Consider the following 12,980-nt stretch of genomic DNA (forward strand, 5'->3'; position numbering starts at 1 on the left):
TTTTTTTTTTAAATTTTAAAATCTTTTTAATTAATTTATTTATTTGGTACAGGGTCTCACTATGCAGCTCAGACTCACAGTGATACTCTTCTCTAAGCTTCCCCAGCACTGGAATCACAGGAGTGCAGCACCATGCCAGGATATGGTGGTGGGCATGAGGCCTCTGGTGTTTTGGGGCTGACATGCCATGTACTACCAAGGATCCAACCAGGATCTTTGTGCTTGCCAGACAGGTTCTTAAACTGCCAAACTATCTCCCCAGCCCTATAGAAAATTTTTAGGGAGAAAAATAATCTGCAATTTCACAACAAACAGATCATTACTACTAACAATTTGGAATACTTTTATTTGTTTATTGATTCATTTATTTATATGTATTTGGTACAGGGTCTACAGGGTCTCACTACACAGATTCTACTCATAGTGATCCTCCTGTTTTCAGCCTCCTAAGTGCTGGGATTACAGGCATGTGCCACCACGCCCAGTCTCAGCACACCCTGGAGGTAGGGCTGGCCCAGGGAATCATAGTCCCTGGATCTGCCTTAAACAGGTGCTTTAATCCACTGGGCTATCTGGCCAGTTCTGTCAATTTGGAATACTTTCAAATTCTCTCTCTGTCTCTCTCTATCTCTCTAATATGTAAATATATATAATATGCATAATATATATAATATACATAACATTATATGTAATATATATATATATTCTTTTCTCTTTCTCTTCTCTTCAAAATAGTGTTGCAGTATGTATTTTGTATCCTGTTTTCCTCACTTCATTGTACATTATGGGTATAGTACTTTGTAAATAAATGTTCTTTTAAAAGATTTGTCCCAATCTATTTAAGTTTAGAAATGAATTAGGACAGTATTAACTAATTTTTTCTCATTTTTTAATGATGCCTTATATTAGTGCATATTAATTTTACAGAATATTTGGATCTATTGTGGAATTTTCATAAAGACTTTTGCTATCTATACCATCCCCTTTGTCATTTTCCCCCTAGATCCCACATGTTAAGAAAAATATGTGCTACATGTCTTTCAGCCTGACTTACTTTGCTTAATACTATAGGCTCCATTTTCTTTTTAAATTTTCTTCTCTCTCTCTCTCTCTCTCCCTCTCTCTTTCTTTTTTCTCTCCCTCTCTCTTTCTCTCTCTCCCCCTCCTTTCCTCTTTCCCCTTTTTCCCTCTTTTCCTTTTGCTCTTTGACATACTAAGTAAATTAAATTCACAGGGAAAAAGTTTTTTGGGGAAAACAGTGGACCTGAAGACTCTATAGAACAAAAAGGATGAAGTGTAGAAATCAAAAGCTGCCCTGCATGCCAGAATTGGTCTGCTAAGCCAAGTGGCTAAAGGAGTTGTGCTACCCTTCTTTGTGTGAGTGAATGGAGCTGGAGCCTGGAGGCCAACAAAGACCATCATTCTTTCTCTTAAGAAAACTCCAGTTTTGGAAACCCAGATTTCATATTTAAAAAAAATACATATTTACCTATTTGAGTATCATCAAAAGAGTGGCATTAAAACATCTTAGTGATTCAAAACTACCTTCATTTACCAAGGACTTTCATGTGCTTGGCACTGTGCTCTTCACTCTGCTTTGAGTATAAAAAACAGTGACTACGATGGGGCCTCTGGAGCAGACATTTGGGTTCCATTTCCAGCACTGCCTTCTGCTAGCTATGTGCCCTGGGCATCTTATTTAATCCTCTTTTATCCTCAACTCTTCATCTATAAAATGGGAATAATATGAGTCCCTTTCACATGGGTCATCTTGAGAATTTCATGAGGTACAGCATGTAAAGTACTTAACAAGAGTGTTCAGTTCTCCAGTGTGCCCTCTCAGTGTGGGCTTTCATTACTTAATAGTAAATCCTCATAACAGCCTCCTGTGGGAGGTACTATGACAGGTGACAGTTAAAGCTTGGAAAAATCAATGATGGCTTAGGTTTATACAGCTAGGAACAAGCAGATTATGAATTGGATTTAGGCTGTTTCACTCTAGAGCTGGTCTGCATAAGCACCATATTAAAGAGCTTCTGCCTTTCCGTGATAAAAAGCAAATATTCTTGTTGCCAAAACCTGGTGCTGAGGCTGAGCAGAGGAAAAAAGAGACAAAAAGGAAAAGCCAGCTGGCCTTCTCTTTCCCTTGGCCAATGCAGCAGACCTCAGAGAGCATAGGGCTCAAAGCAGCAGCACTTGCACAAAAAAGAAATTTGGGGGGGTTGCTCAATAAACTTTGATCTACTTGGGGATAGGGAGTTGAATCTCACAAACCTGACTCTCAGACTCCCAGGCCTATCCCACAGGAGCTACTTACCTGAGTCTGATTTTCCTTGAGCTTATTTCCAGTGAAGATCCATCTCCCTGAGGACCAAGTGATCTTTCAGGCAGTCAGTCTCACTAAGGCCAGCAAACATAGCTGTCTTGAGGCTGGCCCCTTTGTTCCAGAGAAGCTGGTAAATCAACAGTAATCCCTGATTCACAGTGATAATCAGCTCCTTGTCTGGACAGGCAGGGTTGTGCAAAATAACAAGTGGGGCCAGCACCTGTTCTGAGGGTCTGGCACTCATAAAGCAAGCTGCTATGAATGGCCCAAGCCGCCACACAAGCAGCAGCTGCAGCCTGGAATCAGGACTTTGTTGTTAGCATAAGAATGGGGTCAGCCAAGCCAGCCAGCCAGCCAGCCAGCCAGCCAGCCAGCCAGCTAGCTTCCTTCCCTCCCTCCTCCCATTTTGCCTTAAACACCAAATGGGCTACCCTCATCATGGGCAGGCTGGCTTTGATTTTTTTTCAACTGTACTGGTCAATTTTTCATTTGTGTAGGGAAAAAACACCATTTTTCTTTAGAGTGGCTCAAGTGGAGGAAGACTGCAGATCTTCTTGTTCGTCAAGATCGTCTCACTTTGAAGAAAGAAAAATGCAGGACACAACACCAGGAATCACACTGCACAGAGAGTAAGATGTAAACATTGCTGTACTGTACACTGGTGTTGTGTACTGCATAGCCTGTGCAACCATGCTCTGGGGGCATTGTTGGCCTGGGTATTCCTATATGAAGACCTCTATCCTTTTTGGCTCAAGGTGTGATCCATAGATCTATTAAACCTGAAGTACCTGGGAGCTTATTAGAAATTCAGAAGCTCAGGCCTCACCCCTAATCTACTGATCATCAATCTGAATTTAGCAAGATCTCCTGGTGATCCATATGCACATTCGCTCTGAAAAGTAATGAATGTGGGCTAGAAAAAAAGCCTTCAATTTCACATTTGCTCATATGTGGAAATGCATGAGCTTTCAAATCACGAAAATCACTGCTACCATCTCAGTTTCATCAACTAATAAGTGGTGCCATTTCGAGTCACTTAAATTCCTTGATCTTCAGTTTTCTGATTTGTAAAAGGACAAAAATAATGGTAGGTTCACTATGAGCATTAACAACAACAATGTGTATGAATCTAACCAGCATACTGCTTGATGTGGTCATGTTTCAATAAACAAGAGCTCGTATTATTTTTCTCCCTGGTAAATAGCACTACTCTATCAACTTCAGGTGACTCAAATGTTGACTAGCCCCACTGTATATTAATCAGGAAGACTCTTTTACTTCTTGTTCTTCTATGGAAACTTAAAGCAGGTTTAATTAATAATAACTTCACATTACATAGCACTGTGAATTTTTCGAAGCTTTTTCCCTTTGATTATCTCTTCAATGTATCACAGCTGAAAGAGTTTTAAGAGATGATGTGTCCAACATTCTCCTTTCCTTGCTCACATGACACTTAATCAGTGACTTGCTTGAGTCACACAGTACACAGAAAGTTCAGTCAGTGTTAGAACTTCATGAAAACATGATTCCTAGCTTGAAGATTTCACTCCAGAGAGGTTTGTATAGGGATGTTTGCTTGGAGAGAGATGACATTAGAAACTTAAGCAAAGCCAGGACACAACCAAACTATTGATTCAGCCCTAAGCACCCTCCAAACTGAACAAATAAGAATGGTTGTGTAGCATTTGCTATTTGAGGTTGCTCCTAGATGATCAGGTTCTTGGGTGTTCTTCAGGAAGAGTTCTGTATTTCCTGTCTATGACAGGAACTAGACAGTCGGAAAGGTATGGGAAAGGCCTGAGAACACACAGAAAGTGTTATTGAACAGTAAAAGTTCTCAATCTGGGCCACACAACCAAATTAACGTATCTGGAGGATCTGCAGTTCTTAAACACAAGAAGATTTCACATTGTTGTTGTGAGAGATACTCTTGTGTTTCTGATAAACAGCGAAATTGTTAGAATTTGTTATAAAATCAATGGCACTATATTCAAATTTTTCTTTGCCAGTAGAATTTTCACCCTAATAGAAAAATCTGTTAGTGGCTTAGAATGATAAACATTTAGAAAACATAGTTGCCCTAGTTAAATGAGGGAATTTGACCTTTTGTGTGGTTAGCCCACTCAGCCTGCTGATCTGCAACATAACTTCACTCCAGAACACACACTGGGATCCATGAAGCATACTGGAAAACCATTATTATTATAAGTCCTTAAGGAGCATTAATGACATACAAGAAGATAGGTAAGATGGAAAGTTTTGCATTGTAGAAAGATGCTTTAGGTTAAGAAGACAGTTTTCAGGAGGCTATTGTAAAGCCAGGAAGCCCAAACAGGAAAATACTATTGTGGTCCAGAAAAGAATTGATGAGAACATAGAGAAGTAATGATGCCCATAGCAAAAGACGTATTACACAAGCAGAAACAGACTCTACTGGATTGAAGACATGGAACATGTAAGAATAAAGATAAGCCACATAGACTATGGAGGAAAGAAGAGACATAGTGCAGTAGCTAGTGAGGGAATACATAGATAATGTTGAGTAGAAGGTTTTTAAAGACAAAAGAATATGTAAATATTTTTGAGGGGAGTCCCTGGTGTATAAGATGTCAAAGATGAACAAAAACAAGAAAAATTTTGGAAGAGCTAGGAGAAAAATAGTCCTAAAAAAGACACAGATACCTGTAGGTTTGAGGAAGCCTGACAGGAGCTTGAGGCTCTGGAAACTTCTACTTTCTTTAAGAAATTGGGAAAAAGTTATCTTCCAGGACAGACAGGGACAGAAATTAATTTGAAGGCTGTAGGAGGGTGGCGTGGGTTGGTTTAACACAGAGAGAAATGTGATGTGTAGCTTAGTTAGGTAACTTTGTAAAATTTCGAAGCAGTTTGCATGAAGCAGTTGAATCTGATTCCCTACTCAAATGTCCAGATACAGAAAGGGAAGAGACAGATGTTCGATTATTCCAGAGGCTTTCTGCCTATTTTCTCATGAGAAATACTGGAGGAGTTTTAAAAATCCCTGTATCTGGACCTCTTCTAGGTCAGTAAAATTAAGCATCAGCTTTTTAAAAAGAATCGCACATCATCCAAAGAAGCAAGTACTTAAATGCACTAGAATGACTGATAGCTTGTGTTTTTTCTGAACCATTGTATTGTAGTGATAATGAGACAAAAACATTGGCAAATGGGAACTGCTAGAAAATATGCAGTGTGAAGTTTAAGAGGGAAAGGAAAGGAGCAAAGTCAAAAGGGATTGATATTGAGGAGAACTTCAATAACTGATGAGATTTAGATGACCTGAGTGAAAAAGTATAATTGCAATCAACTTGTTGTGTATAAAAGCTTTTGCAATCAAAAATTGTTGAGTATAAAATTAAAGCGATGAAACAGTTAGAGGCAGAAACAAAATCCATAAATTGGGGCAAGTGAATAAACCTGAACAGAGATGAAGGCAAGTGGAAATAAGTGATGTCAAGGAAATTCAAAGTGTAAGTCAAACCCCATGCCACTCTCTACCTATAACCTTTCCCCCAACAGCTGGCCATCCCCTCTAGAGTAATAGTCTGCATTCCTACAATGTCCAACAAGACCTTCGCCCACATTACCGCCCTTGCTTCTTCTAACTCAGCTTCAATGAGATGTCCCCTCTCACGGCTAGTTACACTCCTGTCTCAATCTCAGCATATTTGCATATGGGGACTTTTTCTTTCCGTAACTCATTCTCATAACACTTCTGCATGAACAGCTCAATGAAGGCTACATGCTAAAATTCCTCCCTCATATTTTTATTTATTTATTTATTTTATAATATTGGTTTTTTTTTCTCCAGTACCAGGGATTGAACTCAGCACCTTGCACTTGTCAGGCAGGTGCTTAAGCCACTGAGCTATCTCCCTGGCACCTTCTTCCCTCATATTTAAAATTCATCCCTTTAATCCACTCTCTGTCTCTTACTTAAATTCTCTGAAAGTCAGGCACTGGGGTAAAATTGTTCTACAGTTGAAACCAACTGGGAAGATATTGATTCCAATCAAGAACCAGACAAATCTATATTTGGGAATGGGAGAAAGCACAGCCAGGACCAAGGGGAAAAAAAAAAAAAAAATATATATATATATATATATATATATATATATATATTCCCTTACTTTCCTCTACAGGGGGAGCAGGGCTGAGCTGAGCTGTTCCCAAGGAGATGCTGTACCTGCTTTCAGTTCGAAGGCTGAGTTAAAAATGGACCACCTCCATCATAATGGTAGTTTATAAACATTCAGATTTCTGGGTTTCCACTTCAGAACTTCAGAATCAGCAATTATCTGCAGAAAGCTTGCAGGAATTGCATAAAAGTTGCCAAAGTACCTTTTTTTTGTTTTGTTTTGTCTTGTTTGAGTGTGGTAAGTCAGCAATATTTTATCTGTTTAGTGGTTAAATATGAAACTCCATAGCCTGCAATCCATGGCATGTATTTCCAGACCATATATTGAAATCCATGGCCATGAAACCTCACTTCTCTGCCCAGCCTAAATTGACTGCACAGTCCCATTAGGCATTCTTCTGTGACCACAAAACCTTTATTGCAGTACTGAAGGATGCACTGTAAACCAAGGTTTATGTGCATCTTGTGTATCACATAAACAGCAGATTCTCTTCAAATGGTGATCAATGGTTAAATGAATCTTAAAGTGTGTATCAAAGCACATAGATCTCTGTATGTCAAGTTTCTTCTTTCTTAGAAAGCTTAATTCAAGTGATTTCTCATTCTTAAGTGAAAAATGTAAATTTGAAAGAGAAAAAGACTTCCATTAGTCACTCAGTTAGCATTTAATACATCATATATCAGATACTTTTGGGATACAAAAATGAGTAAGATATAGAGTCCTGAAAGAGTTGAAACCCTACACAGAAAGCCAACAAATGCATTTATGTTAATTATCATCATACAAGTTCAAACAGTACAGATGCCAGTTGAATATTATAAATCAAAAGTGGCACAAAAGAGCTGATTTCTGAATCTGTTTTAGGATATACATCCCCAAGGCCATAAATGGTATCACCATCGATCAAATTGTTTATGCCAAATTCATGGATGCCTTCCTTCATTTTCCTCTCCCCTCAGCTCTCATTTCCAGTTCATTAACATGTCATTTTTGTTTTAGATCAAAAGTGTCTCCTGAATCTGCTTACTTTTCCTGGCTACTTCCAATCCTAGTCTAAGCTACTACAGCCTCTTTGCCTGGACAAATTTCATGTCCTCAAAACTTGCTCCTCTTCATTTTCTTGCTACTCTCTAGCTCAATCATATTATCAGTCCAAGTGATATTTTAAACATGTAGATTACATTATTTGAACTCTAGATTTGAATACTTCAGTGGTTTCCCACTGCACTTGGCTTAAAGAAAGAACTCATTACTGTAAACTGCAAGGACCTGCATTGTCCAACTTCAATAAGCATCTTTTTCCCTGGTTCGCCATCTTTTTAAGTCTCCTTAACCAATTAAGCACCCATTTCAAGATCCCTGAACAAATTGTTCCTTGTTAACAAAATACTCTCTGTTAATATTCATTCATCTTTTAGGCCTCAGCTAAAACATGACTTTCTCCCAAAATACATTTTTTATGTTTCCAATTCCCATCTCATTTAGGTTTCTGTTGTTGCTGTCCTTCACTGCTCATTTCTTTTCTTTCACAGAACTTATATGTATAAATATTACTAGCTATAACCATATATATATATTCATATATATGAATTTATTTGCTCAGACTTTCTCTTCCACTAGATGATGAGTTTCATGAGAGTATAATGATGTTCTAAATGACTAACACAGTCTTGATATATGACAGATGATCAACACTTGTCCATGTGATGAAAGGATGCAAGAAGAAATAAATAAAGAAGTGAGATGCTATGGAAAGAATTTTTGGAGAAACGTCAGTAGTAGAACACCATGAAGAAGGGTAGAAAAGTTTGTGTGAAAGATAGTCTTGGGGACAGAGACACCCTATTGTGGCTGTGGAATGGTGATTGTGTTAAATACAACCTGTTAGAAATGTGTGTATAACTATTTCCAGTGATATAGTAGAAATCCTAAAAGTATAGTCTAAGTGTGACTTTTATAAGACCTTTCACCATGTTTCTACTCTAAGCTGATCCCAGCTACAGATTTCTTATCCAGATACTCAATGAGAGTTACTACTGTTATTTATCATGTTAAAAGTAGCAGCAATAGGGCCAGGCTTGGTGTATATACTTGTAATCACAAAATTGAGAGGCTGAAGCAGAAAGATGTAAGTCTGAGTCTAGTCTGGGAAGCTTAGTGACTTAGTGAGACCCCGTCTCAAAAGGTCTGGATAGATAGCATACTGCAAAGGCTCAACGTTCAGGTGCCAGTACAAAACAAACAAAAAAAGCAGCAATAATGATATTGTATAGTTCAGGTAAGAAATAAGAGCTTGAGGCAAAGTAGGACATTGAAGAACTCAGTAAAGGCAGAATTTACTTAACATGGTCACTCTGGGGCCTCAAGATGTGGAGATTAATGTATAAAGAGCTAGAGAGTGGTACACATCTAAGGGCTAGCAGGGCATATTGCTTAGCCACCAGGCTGAGAAAAGAGATGCACTGGGATGTGACACCTTCAACACAGACCTTGTCACCAAGGCTCAATTATCAACCCGGAGTGTAAGGTAGGAAGTCTCTATGGCAGCATCTAGTTGTTGTATTCCATGTATTACTTAAGGAGGAGCCAAAAGGCCCTCAAGCTGTTTGTCTTGGAGGAATGCCAGAGGAGAATTACTCAACTGGTCTGGCTGGCTAAACAGGTTTGGAGGTGGGAGGAACTACAGGACTTCATGCAGTGTGTGGTCAGTCTCCTGTAGGGCTTCTTAAGCCTAGTCTTCTTTGTTCCCATCTTCATCATTGTGTTAATCATATTCAGGCCTCCAGAATAAGAGGAGCTCCCCATACAAAAAGGCTATCTTCTTAACTTATTTCAAACTATTTATACTTCTCAGGTATCAGAAATTGCTGCTACAGTTGAAGGTAGACTTAAAGGTGATCCAGATGCTGAAAACTCAAGGTTCAAAGAACCAACAGGTCATGAAACATCACAACTGATTTATCAATTCCTAATCAAGCACTTCTATGTTCTAGGTGGTATGCATATTGTTTTTTAATTTTTTGCCGAACTGGGGATTGAACTCAGACCCTTGTGCCTGCCAGGGAAGCGTTTATTCCACTGAGCCATCTCCCTGGCCCCTCATCTTATTTATTCTTGAAAAAACTCAAAGATGGGACCTCAGCAGATGGATTGCCTGCTTTGGCAAGCACAGGGACAAGGTTTAAATACCCGATCTCGCATGCCTCTCCAGCCCCACCACGAGTGCACACTGAGCTGTGACCTAGTCCAGGTGAGGTGGCACATGCCTAATTCCAGAGCTAGGGGAGCTAAAGACAGGAGGATCACTATGAGTCGAAGTTGCGTAGTGAGATCCTGTACTAAAAGCACAAAAAAAAAAAAAATTCAAAGATGAAGCTTCCATTATTGTCCCCATTATGCAGGTGATGAAACAGAGTTATAGAGAGCACAAATGACTATTCACAGTGCTTCAGTCAGGGCACAAACATCTCCTTGATGCTTTATGCATTCATAATATAAATAAAACTACCCCACCATAAATGGCAGTATATAAATGAGCACTGTATTTGCAGCAGACAGATATTATCTCTTTGGTTTCTTAACACAGCTCTATCAATGTAGGTACTGATATTACTATTTCATTTTACAGAGCTAAGACAATTAGTTGATTAAGAAGTTTTCCAAGACCCTATACCTAGTAGAAGACAGAGTACAGATTTAAACTTTAGCAAATGATTCCTTTAACATTTACAGTGCCTTCTCTTATCCTACCAAATATCCATCTTATTATGGATACAAGTATTCAATAAATTGTAAGATATTCAGCACTTTATGGTAAAAATAGGCTCTGTGTTAGATGATTCTGCTCATGTGTAGGCTAATGTAAATGTTTTGTATATATTTAAATTAGGCTAAGGGCTAGGGATGTAGCTCAGTGGTAGAGCACTTGCCTAGCATGAACAAAGCCCGGGTTCAGTCTCTACCTCTGCCAAAATAAGTAGGCTAAACTGAGGCATTATGCTTAATAAGTTATGAGCATGAAATGCATTCTTGACCTATATGTTTAATTTATCATGAGCGTGTCAGGACATTACATCATTGAGAGTTAAATAGCATTTAGTATGTCGGAACACTTTCCTTTTGGAGTAGTCTGTTTTCAATGATTTAATTATTGTGATGGCTCCATAGAGAAGGGAGAATAAGGATTATTACAGATGGAAAAACAAGCCTGGATGGGCAGGGTGACTTGTTAGTATTAACCATGGAGCAAACAACAGAAGCTTTATAAGACCTTGGTTCCTGGACATCTATTGACTCTCATGATGGAAAATGGCAACAATGATAAGAACTGGAGAAAATTGGAACCCTCCTCTGAAGGCTCCAACTTGAAGGGGATTATCACCGAAATTATAGCCAACACAAGATCTTTCCTGGGAAGTCAAGAAAAAAAAATACATGGTCTGTTTCTATATAGCGATGTCAAATTGCTCCACATCCTGCCATATAGTTGAAATGAAAAGTGAGTCTCCTTCAAATGGGGATTTAGGTTAAAGTTTAAGTGTGAATTCAACCCCGTAGACATATTCTGGAAACTACAGGGCATGGTTGTGCTGTGCTCATGAATTTAAATCATATCAATTCTAGTGCAGAGTCTGCACTGGTGGATGTCAAATGCCCTTTGCTGCCTGCTGTAAGTTTAATGATGATAATCAGACAGGAAGGACTCAGGCAAACCCAAAACCCAAGAAAGCAAATAACAAGATTGATGTTCACCCTATTCTAAGGTCCTCTTCCTGACTGCTTCACCCAAATCAAGCCCCCATCAACTGAGAATGTCCAGGAAGTCACTTACCTTACAGAAGTCCTTTATACTTTTGGCATCAGCCTCCTGATGAGAGTAGGACAGCAAAACAAAAGAAAAAAAATACTTACATTCCCTTAATAATCCAAGAAACAAACAATATTCTCAGGAGTCACAGGAATTTATTTCTCAGTGCCAATATTTACAGTTTTACTGGATTATCAGTTGTCACTGCTAAAACTAGTCTCCTAGCCCCACCTCACCCCCAACATTGATACACAAGAACTCTGGCAACATTCAGCTGCTGTTAAAATGAAGCCCTAGGGCCAGCCTGATAGCGCAGAGGATTAAAGTGTTCTCTTAGGCAGATGCAGGGGCAGACACAGGGGTGGGGACTTCAATCCCTGGGTCTGCCTTGCGGGCCCCACCCTCAAGAAGAGCTGAGATGGTGACTGAGACTGGGCATGGTGGTGCACACCTGTAATCCCAGGGCTTGGGAGGCTGAAAGCAGGAGAATCACTGTGAACTTTGTCGGTGCAGTGAGACGCTGTAGACCCTGTACTAAAAACATTTATTTCTTAAGTTACTTTAGGACCCATACTCTTCATACCAAGAAAAGCTATTGCTTCATACATTAGTCTTTGGTGTAACAATCTTATTACCATGGGGAATCTTTAATACCAGAATAATCTGCTTAACTATCTTAGCCCCAGAATCAGACAGACTTATTTTGTTAATTTTTGAGAGAACCTGTACAAGTCACTTATCTGCTTTGAGCCTCAGTTTCTTTCCCTACCAAATAGAAATCTTAACAGTATCAACCTAGCAGAGTTATGGAGGGGATTGAATGAGACATGCAGAGAGCTGCACAGTATGTGTCATGCAAGGAGCACTCAATAAGTGGTAGCTACATATAAAAGCAAGACTTGCTGTCTCTGAAAGTCTGTTTTACAGAAGCATTTCCTTAGCTCTAGCTTCCTCTATAAGAGCTGAATGTTGGGACACCAGGAAATGAAAAGGGCAAATTGATGCACATTGGTGATCCCTCCTTTCCTTTTGACATTTAGAAAGCAGGATAGTATTAAGAGTATCTGTGGCTGAAGCAAACAAAATCAGAGATGTGACCAGGGAGAGGGTGACAAGTGGGAAGAAGATGTTTAAATTGTAATGGAGACTGAGCGAGAGGAGGACACAAGAAGCTAAGTTTCTGAGCTTCCTTGACTGGGATTGTTTTTTTTAAATTTAATTTAATTTAATTTAATTTTTTTTTTTTGCAGAACTAGGGATTGAGCTCAAGCCCTTGTGCCTGCCAGGGAAATGCTTATTCCACTGAGCCATCTCCCCGGCCCCAGCCATCTCCCTGGCCCGCCTTGACTGGAATTATAAGGATGGGAAGGAAAACCAAAGTGTAAAAAGTCAAATCAGAAACTTGAAATGAAAATGAAAATGAAAATCAAAAGAAAGCTTAAGCTAAAAGGGTAGGGGTTTTGGACACTACTTTGTCCCTTCTCAGTAATGCTTCTATTGAACTAGGCAAAGTAAATACATATAATAACTGATCAATTCATCCAAATTGCCAGTATTAAAAATAACAATCTTTCCTCTTCTGCAGAAAACAACATCAGGGAAACATCAAAAACTAGCTTCCTCAAGTGCAAACTCATGGCTTCCTAAGCAAAGCTGCTGAAAGGCCAGGACTTTAGGACTCTGGAAAATT

Source organism: Octodon degus, unplaced genomic scaffold (assembly GCF_000260255.1).
Source record: "Octodon degus isolate 3935 unplaced genomic scaffold, OctDeg1.0 scaffold00117, whole genome shotgun sequence".
NCBI classification, from domain to species: Eukaryota; Metazoa; Chordata; class Mammalia; order Rodentia; family Octodontidae; genus Octodon; species Octodon degus.